This window comes from Homarus americanus, unplaced genomic scaffold, assembly GCF_018991925.1.
Source record: "Homarus americanus isolate GMGI-L3 unplaced genomic scaffold, GMGI_Hamer_2.0 scaffold20465, whole genome shotgun sequence".
NCBI classification, from domain to species: Eukaryota; Metazoa; Arthropoda; class Malacostraca; order Decapoda; family Nephropidae; genus Homarus; species Homarus americanus.
In genome coordinates this window covers 2267784-2277783 of record NW_024756914.1, presented here as the reverse complement: position 1 = coordinate 2277783, position 10000 = coordinate 2267784, and the positions used below count along the sequence as shown (strand labels likewise).

The 10000-nt window shown below is 43.1% G+C and overlaps 1 long non-coding RNA gene across 1 annotated transcript in view; it reads right to left on the bottom strand.

Moving 5' to 3' along the window:
• LOC121857214 overlaps positions 1-9700 on the bottom strand; it is a 45537-nt gene extending 35837 nt beyond the window's left edge. Inside the window, exon 1 of the long non-coding RNA XR_006087132.1 lies at positions 9512-9700. This is a non-coding gene — a long non-coding RNA (uncharacterized LOC121857214). The remainder of the gene's footprint in view (positions 1-9511) is intronic.
• Positions 9701-10000: the final 300 nt, after the last annotated feature.

Sequence of the window (10000 nt, the reverse complement as noted above, 5' to 3'; positions counted from 1 at the left end):
CCCATAACTTTCTTCCTCTCACATGACTTTTTTCCTCTTACATATTTTATTTCCCTTTCACACGACTTTTTTCCCCTTCATATGACACACATTTTCCCCTCGATGACATATATTCCCCCTAACATGACTTTCTTTCCCCTTCAGATGACTTTTTTCCCCTCATGTGACACTCTTTCCATTGCGAGGCTTCAGAATTGATTACGGTGGAAGCCTCAATATATCGGCCCTTTGTCCTCCCGCTGAGTATCAGGAAGATTGATAACTTAGGTATTAAAAATTCCAGCGGGAAGAGGAGGGGGAGGAGGAGAAGGGAAGAGGAAGAGTGGAAGAGGAGGAGGAGGAGGAAAAGGGAGCGTGAGGTGAGGGGAAGGAAGGGAAGGTGAGGCATGTGTCCTCTCTCTCTCTCTCTCTCTCTCTCTCTCTCTCTCTCGTGGGAAACAAAGGCTCGAACCAATGTCCTCGCAGCTAATTCATGTGTCCCATTTATCAGGGTTTGTTCCACCCATTAAAATACCATTTACACCCCAGTAGCTCCCTGCCTGCTGGTGGTGGTGGTGGTGAGCAGGAATTTGGCCCCTCACCATCCTCTTCACCCCCCACACCCACCTGTCTCCCCACCTACTAGTAACCTTAATCTAGTAACAATTTCGGATAACTTCAGGTCACACACTATCAGCTTCAGGACACACTAATGAACTTCAGGTAACATAAAGGAACAATTTCAGGCCACAGAAAACAATAATATGGAAAACATAAAAAAAATTAAACCCACATTAAAGCCTGGACCACACACACACACACACACACACACACACACACACACACACACACACACACACACACACACACGACTCGCCCAGGAAGAGACACAATGAAAAATTATTTACAAGGAAATCTGCAGTGCTTGAAAACAAAAAGACAAGAATTTTATAAAAACACAAGTCCCTCCTCCCTCCCTAAACCCTGCCCTCCTTCCCTCCCACCCCCTCCCCCTTACCTTCCTTCCTTCACTCCCCACCCCTCCTCCCCACCCTCATTCCTTCCCCCTCCACCCACTACTCCTCTCTCCCTCCCTTCCTCACACCTTCCCTTCCCCCTTCCCTCCTACTTACCTCACCCCACCCCTTTAAGAAGTGCACCTTAAGGCCCTATTTATACTCTTCAGTTTCCAATCAGCCCCTCCACTCAAACAGCCCCCCAGGGCTGACTGAAGCGCACTGCTCAAGACATAACTGGAGGAGGAGGAGGAGGAGGAGGATGGAAGAGGGAGGGAGGGAAAAGAAGGGCTTAAGATGAGATAATTGAGGATGGGATTAGTCATTAGAGAGAGAGAGAGAGAGAGAGAGAGGAAAAGAAAGAAGAAAGAAAGAAAGAAAGAAAGAAGGAAACAACAAAAATAAGGAACAGGAAGGAAGGGTGGCTGCTTTTTTTTTTTTTTTCAAGGTTTCAGATTTTTTCTTTCTTTCCGGACAAGTTAATCTTTTTATATGTATGTGTATGTATGTATGTGTGTATGTATATGTATGTATATGTATGTATTATGTATTGTATGTATGTATGTATGTATGTATGTATGTATGTATGTATGTATGTATGTATGTATGTATGTATGTATGTATGTATGTATGTATGTATGTATGTATGTGTATGTATGTATGTATGTATGTATGTACTTCCCATTTACAACATCAATTAACACAAACCATTTTGGTTTAAATTTACACACACAAAAATAAAATAAATTAACAAAATAAAACTAAAAATATGTAAATATAAACTTTTCGGTCCATAATAACAAAATTAATGGTGAAAGTAATAGTGAAAGTACGAGTGAAAGTACGAGTGAAAGTAGAGTATTAAAAGGCGTACCCCCGATCAGTGGTGTTCTCTCTATGGTCATAAAGAATTGTGATAAAAACTTGACGATGTGGAAACAGGATTTATAGAGAGAGACCCCCCGCCCATTATACAAGCATATTTCTCACGTGTGTGTTCTCAGCATTGATTAATAAGAGGCCACATAACTTAGTCCTAATTACTGCTCGAGCGTGGACCTTAAATGGCAGATGACAGAGCATTTGATAGATGGCAGAGCATTTGATATATGGCAGAGCATTTGATAGATGGCTAGAGCATAGAGAGAGAGAGGGGGTGGGGGGGATTGCAAAATAGGTTACAAGTGTAGGAATATGACCCCATGTCTCCTGCAACTTGATATCGTTGCACAATATCTCGGTGTCATCGTGATCAATTGCACAGTGAGGAAGAACTTGAACCAATGCCACTGCAACGTCTAGTAATGATGGCAATGTTAGACCTTCGTTAGGTTAAAAGCCTTGAGTGGCGATATATCTTAAGCTCTCTGAGTGGCCGATATATCTTGAGCTCCCTGAGTGGCCGATATATCTTAAGCTCCCTGGAGTGGCTGATATATTTAAGCTCCCTGAGGCCGATATATCTTAAGCTCCTGAGTGGCCGATATATTCTAAGCTCCTGAGTGGCCGATATATCAAGCTCCTGAGTGGCGATATATCTAAGCCCTGAGTGGCCGATATATCATAAGCTCCCGAGGCCGATATATCTTAAGCTCCCTGAGTGGCCGATATATCTTAAGCTCTCAGACTTTCTCCCTCATTCACTCTCACTCACTTCTTCCTCACCTAACTTTCTCTCACTCTCACTCGCTCACTTTCTTCCTCACCTAACTTTCTCTCACTCTCACTCGCTCACTTTCTTCCTCACCTAACTTTCTCTCACTCTCACTCACTCACTTTCTTCCTCGCCTCTGACTTCTCACCGCCCCAGTTTTCCTTCGTTTCAACTTTCCTCAACAACTTTCTAAGAGTTTTCTAAATTGTCTCGTTGAATTAACAAGTGCTGTACCTTCTGATTTTATCTCTCACTCTTTCTCTCGCTCACTTTTTCTCACTTTCTCCCTTGCTTTCCCACGTCTAAATATCTCTGCTCTGCATCTTAAACTTTCTATTTATTTCTTATTTCCTGTACAGTTTTCGTTCGTTTCTCTGTTGCTTTCTTTCTTCATTGAGTTCTGTCTCTAACTTTTCCAGTTTTCTCCCCTTAACTCTTTATGTTTAACATCGTTCCTTTAATCTCTCTCTCTTCTCTCTCTCTCTCTCTCTCTGTCTCTCACCACCGCCAAAAGTTCACCTGTCACCTTTCACAGTCCATCACCATTAATATAGAAATTACTCTCACCTGAACATTAGTTACCTGGAGTTTCACAGCGATAAGAAGATTAAGAGAGAGAGAGAGAGAGAGAGAGAGAGAGAGAGAGAGAGAGAGAGAGAGGAGAGAGAGAGAGAGAGAGAAAGAAGAAAAACAGGATGACAGAGAGACAGAGAAACAAGGACTTAATAAATTTGGTCAATTAAACACAGACAGGAGGAGACAAAGCAAAGAGGAGAGAGAGAGAAGGAGAAGAAAGAAAAGGAAGAGAGAGGAGAGGAAGAAAGAAAAGCAGGAGAACCAAGAAAGGGGAGGAGAGAAAATAAAGAAAGAAGATGAAAGAATAGAAGTTTAATTACGTACTGAATGAGGAGGAGGAGAAGGAGGAGGAGAAGAAATTAGAGAGTAAAGTAGAGAAATGAGAAGGAGGAAGAAGGAAACCAAGGAGAGGGGTTAGGTTAGGTGAGGTTAGGTTAGGTTAGATAGGATGGTAGTTAGGTTAGGTTAGACAGGACAGGTTAGGTTAGGGGTTAGGTTGTGTTGAGTTAGGTTAGGTTAGGTTAGGTTAGACAGGTTAGGTTAGGTTGTGGTTAGTTGGGTTTTGTGGGTTTAGTGTTAGGTTAGGTTAGGTTGTGTTGGTAGTTGTAAGGTTAGGTTAGGGTTTGTTAGGAGATAGGAGAGGTTAGGAGTTAGGTTTGATAGGTTAGGTTAAGAGTCGGGAAATAAACGAATAGCTTTTACACCTGTCTTCATAAACTACCCACACCTGTATCGTGAAGTTAATTACTCTCTTATTGACTCTGTACACACACACACACACAACACACACACACACACACACACACACACACACACACACACACAACACACACACACACTTGACTTGACTCCACACACGACAGAGAGACAGGCAGAAAGACTGACGGGAGAGACACACACTCACCACCTGTCTAATAACCTCCAAATTTCTTCTGTCCCTCCTCCCTCCTCCTCCCCTCCCTCCCTCCCTCCCTCCTCCCTCCTCCTCTTCCTTCCCTCCCTCTTCCTCCTTCCTTCCCTCCCTCTTCTCTCCTCTTATTCTTTTCTCCTTTTCCGTGAATCTAACTTTTATAAAATTAATTCAGTATACAAGTTCTCCAGTCATTAATTTCGCGACAATCGATCCTGAACGGTGAAAAATTATCCTTATCGCCAAATATATTATACAGTGTGCATAGTTAAATTAGTCTTATTATGAGTGTGTGTGTGTGTGTGTGTGTGTGTGTGTATGTGTGTGTGTGTGTGTGTGTGTTGAGAGATGATAAAAGGTTCCATTGTTTTCAGTTGTCAGGGACAGCATCAGCTAAACCCACTGAGGAGGAGGAGGAGGAGAGGTGAAGACGGCGCTTACATAAAAACACTGATCTTACTTGAAATAAAATCTCCCGCGGTAAAACTTAGCGTGAAGAGTGGTTAATTTTTGAGTCTTTAATCGTTACGCGCGGACCTCTACCACCCCCCTCTCTCCTCCCCCTTCAACCATCCCTCAACCCTCCTTCTGATGAGAAACATATAATCACCAGGCACCACCAACTTGACCTAATTCATGACCTAAGGTGACCTCCTCTTGTGACTGCGGCTTTACTTCCGGGTACAAAGGCAGGGTGAGTGTTTGTACCCCATCTCCTGTACCCAGTCGTGAATGAGGGGGAACAAGTCTCTCTCTCTTCACATTACTCTTCCGTGACAGGTGGAATTACAACAGCTACTAAATATAGTTCGGGTAATGGGGAAAAATTATACTATATTATCCCATTTGGAACCGTTATCACCTGTCATGTATCTAAATTTAACTATAAAATACAATCATATATTAATATCCCTTCACAAATATCTATATATCACAACCTTGATATAAATAAACCATAGATTACATAAATATATATCTTTTATACAAACCTAATATACGAACAATAAACAAAATCACATCGGAATATTTATCATCAAAATAAATCATTCACTATTAAAATAAATAATATATATCCCTCTATATCAATAAATATAATAAATATAACCCCGGTATATTATAATTTACTATATAACAACGATCAGACTCTACTATTGTATTCAGAATTAATTTACGATTTTTAACCTATTTATAAACTCAATGAAAAGAGAATAGTTTACGAGGCGTTTCGTGTAATAGAAGGCCACCTCATTATCCACCCATCATTATTGTATAGACGTATTAATCATAATGGAAAGTGTACAAGATTAGTGTTTACGAATAAATGCATCTCCTAAAAGTTTAAATGTCGGTGAAGGCGGTCACCTGATGTACCCAAATAAACACAGTGGCAAACTATTACTTTTGACGACGTTTGAAAATTGCGTTTGGAGAAAATAGATATAGTTTGGAATATAGACAAATATTTTTTGTATGTGCGGTTACATATGCGTTTGTGTGTTTGTGTATTTGTTTCTGTAAGAGCCTATAATATTAACACGATGCTACAGGGTAAAGGAGATGTAGAACGTGATTTTACACAAACTCTTGTTTTACTTCACTGTTAAACAAAAGAGGAGGATTTGTTGTTGTTTGTAAATAGAATATAGATGAGACAACAAGGATATGCAACAACACGAAAATGAAAATACTAAAAAGTGTTGACTTATTTTGTATGATATCCGAAGTTAGGATCCCTGTCTGACAAACACACCAGTACTGTAGCCGAAGTAAGAACGACTATGTTACTAGAACGAGGCAAAGAATTATGTGGGTACTTCACCTTTATAAGCTGGACTAATGGCCAGGTGAGTGTTACTGACAAACACACACACACACACACTCAACCATCACCTCCAAACACGAAACATCATGTCCAAACTCCAGGAACTCTGTGCGGCCCTTCTCTCCCCACCATCCCCCTCCCTCCCCTGCCCTCCTCCCTCCCCCACCATCACCACCTCACAACAGTTGATGACGGATAACACACTCTCCCTCCACGTCACTCAGTATCAGGAGGCTGCTACCATGACAGAACCTCCCCCACCCTCCTCCCTCCCCCCTCCCTCCTCCCTACCTCCTGACGGTGCTACTGGAGGAGGAAGAGGATAAAAAAAAATAATACGTGTCTCCCTCTGAATGAGTAGCTTTTTTTATGGTTTATTTTCATCTTTATTCGGGTTGATGGGAACAGTGTTGTGGCCAGGTTGCTTAATAGGTCACATTCTTCTAGTGTGACCTGGTTTAAAATCTCCTTAGGTTCATATCTTACCGTGTGACCTGGTTTTAGGGAGCTCTGTGACACGAATAACTTACCCTAATTAAATGAGGTGGTGTTAGGAGGTGTGTGTGTGTGTGTGTGTGTGTGTGTGTACAGAGAGAGAGAAGGAATAAGAAAAAATAAAGAAAGAGGGAATAAGAGAGAAAATATGATAAAGCAGAGGGATAGGAGAGACTGAGGATAACAACGGCGTATATCAACAATTGATTCGGTGTGTAGGAGGTTAAAGGCGATGAACTGAAGGAGAGAGAGAGAGAGAGAGAGAGATAGAGATAGAGAGATAAAAACATACAGACAGATAAGAGATAGAGAGAGCGACAAAGAGACAGATAGAGATAGAATATATATTTATATATTTTACTTATATTGAGAGAGAGAGAGAGAGAGAGAGAGAGAGAGAGAGGTCTTAGAGGGGGGAGAGAGGAAAAAGGAAAGAAATATGTGGGAGAAAGGTGAGAGAAAGAGAGAGAAGAATTATGGGAGGCAGAGAGACTAGAGAGATTGAAAGAGAAACACAAATTATCAGAGACACAGAGAGAGAGTTAAGATATATAGACGAGAGAGAGAGAGAGACAGAGAGAGAGAGAGAGAGAGAGAGAGAGACAGAGAGAGAGAGAGAGAGACAGAGAGAGTCAGAAACAAAGAGAAAGAAAAAAAGACGGCAGAGAGAGAGGGAGACGGGGTAGGAAGAATCAAGAGAGAAAAAAGACGAAAAAGAGACAGAGAAAGACAAAAAAAAGAGAGAAAAATAAGAGACAACAAAGAGAAAGACACCATGAGCACTCTTTCTCTCTCTCTCTCTCAATATTAACACAGGCAAATTGTCACACGGTGAAAATAAACATAGTCAGGGGCGGGGGTGTTCAAAGTGGTGGTGTGTTTATGTAAATGTTTAACTTGCTTACGTGGTGATAGAAAGAGAATAAGCTGCTCCCAGTGGTACAGTCCTATGCTTACTCTGCCGCCTCCATGGTATGCTAGTTAAGGTGCAAAGGAGAAACATTTTATTTTGTTATTGCTTTTATGTATGTATGACCTTGTGTATGTATGACCTTGTGTATGTATGACCTTGTGTATGTATGACCTTGTGTATGTATAAAATCGCGTATGTATGACCTATGAATGCAAAAAATATTACTAAAACTTAATGTAAAGGCGAGAAATAAATGTAATTCCTTTTCTTATGAACGCAGAACACCTACCCTGGGCCTCCGTGTGTAAAGAAAAATAATATATCCTCCTTATTTCGCTAATTTAAACGTTCCTCCGTGTCTGAACGCCATGAGGGGAGAGAACGGCTTCAGTTGAGAGAGAACTGCTTGAAGGGAGAGAACGGCTTGAAGGGAGAGAACGGTTTGTGGGACAACGGCTTGGGGGAGATAACGGCTTGAGGGAGACAACGGCTTGAGGGAGAGAACGGCTTGAGGGGAGAGAGAATGCCTTGAGGGAGAACGGCTTGAGGGAGAGAACGGCTTGAGGGAGAGAACGGCTTGAGGGAGACAACGGCTTGAGGGAGAGAACGGCTTGAGGGGAGAGAAACGGCTTGAGGGAGAGAACGGCTTGAGGGAGAGAACGGCTGAGGGAGACAACGGCTTGAGGGAGAGAACGGCTTGAGGGAGACAACGGCTTGGGGGAGATAACGCCTGAGGGAGACAATGGCTTAAAGGAGATAACGGCTTGAGGGAGACAACGGCTTGAGGGAGAGAACGGTTGAGGGGAGAGAATGCCCTTTGAGGGGAGAGAACGGCTTGGAGGGAGAGAACAGCCGGAGGGAGAGAATGGCTGGAGGAGGCAGAGAACGGCCTGGGGAGAGAACAGCTTGAGGGGAGATGTCTTCCGCTTGAAGGAGACAACGGCTTGAGGGAGAGAACGGCTTGAGGGGGAGAGAATGCCTTGAGGGAGAAAAAACGGCTTGAAGGGGAGAGAACGGCTTGAAGGGGAGAGAACGGCTTGGAGGGAGAGAACGGCTTGAGAGGAGAGAACGGCTTGAGGAGAGAGAACGCCTTGAGGTGGCAGAACGGCTTGAGGGAGAGAGAGCCGGCTTGTGTGGGGAGATAACGGCTTGAGGGGAGAGAACGGCTTGAAGGGAGAAGTAGAACACATGGGAGAATGAACCAAGAGTCTCTTACCGAGTTTCTAGACGGCTAATCTCTCTGATTTATCTCTCAGGGCTAAAAGTCTCTCTGTTGTATCTCTCAGGGCTAAAGTTATCTCTGCTGTATCTCTCAGGGCTAAAGTTATCTCTCATCTCTCAGGGCTAAGGTTATCTCTGTTGTATCTCTGAGGGCTAAAGTTATCTCTCATCTCTCAGGGCTAAGGTTATCTCTGTTGTATCTCTCAGGGCTAAAGTTATCTCTCATCTCTCAGGGCTAAGGTTATCTCTGTTGTATCTCTGAGGGCTAAAGTTATCTCTCATCTCTCAGGGCTAAGGTTATCTCTGTTGTATCTCTGAGGGCTAAAGTTATCTCTCATCTCTCAGGGCTAAGGTTATCTCTGTTGTATCTCTGAGGGCTAAAGTTATCTCTCATCTCTCAGGGCTAAGGTTATCTCTGTTGTATCTCTCAGGGCTAAGGTTATCTCTGTTGTATCTCTCAGGGCTAAGGTTATCTCTGTTGTATCTCTCAGGGCTAAAGTTATCTCTCATCTCTCAGTTGTTTATACTACGGTCCGCTGTGTCCCTCGTAGGTGAAGCAGAGGGCATTTGTTACGTGAGAGAGAGACAGAGACAGAGAGAGAGACCGAGAGAGAGAGACCGAGAGAGAGAGACAGAGAGAGAGAGAGAGAGAGATAGACAAAGAGAGAGAGATAGAGATAAAAAATAGTCCCTTATGTGATTAAAACTTTACAGGAACAAAAACGAAAGTTGGTCGTCTGTCTCACGGGAAAGGATTCGAAGCTTCAATACACCGCAGTTCAAGAATGGTTCAATGGTTCACTTCAACACGTCCTTGACAACAACACTAACACGTAAATAAGATTAGAATAACAACACAAACACTTCGGTAACCAGAATCCCACACCAATAATAAAAAAACATCAACAAAGGCTTAGTTCCTTACCTGCCAACGTACCGAGGACGCGTGTACAACTCCAAGCAGATAGTAGCAGGAGAAGCAGGTAGGAAGCAGAAAGAGCGGTGGCCCCTGGAGCGAGCAGAAGCGAGGGGAAGTATTGTGTGTGTTTTATGTTGAGGGTGAGGGACGGGACCGGAGCGTGGGTAGCTGCTCGGGCGAGTTGTACCTCCACACTGGGATGCTGGCTCCAGGCTCCCATATTGACGACGCCCCCAACCAATGCGCGAGCAGAGCACCATCCCTGCCTCATCTCAACCCCTCACCAACCTCGACTTCCACCATCACTTCACTCAACCAAAATCACAAATCTAACATCACGTAAACATCACGACTCCATAAACATTCACTCAAACCCCTAACTTAACTAAACCTAAGTTCCATTTACGTAGGTGTTGACTGGGGGTGTAAACAGGTAAACAAATGGTGATCAAGAGTGAAAATAAATAGTAGGTAAGGTCAGGGTTTTAGTGATCC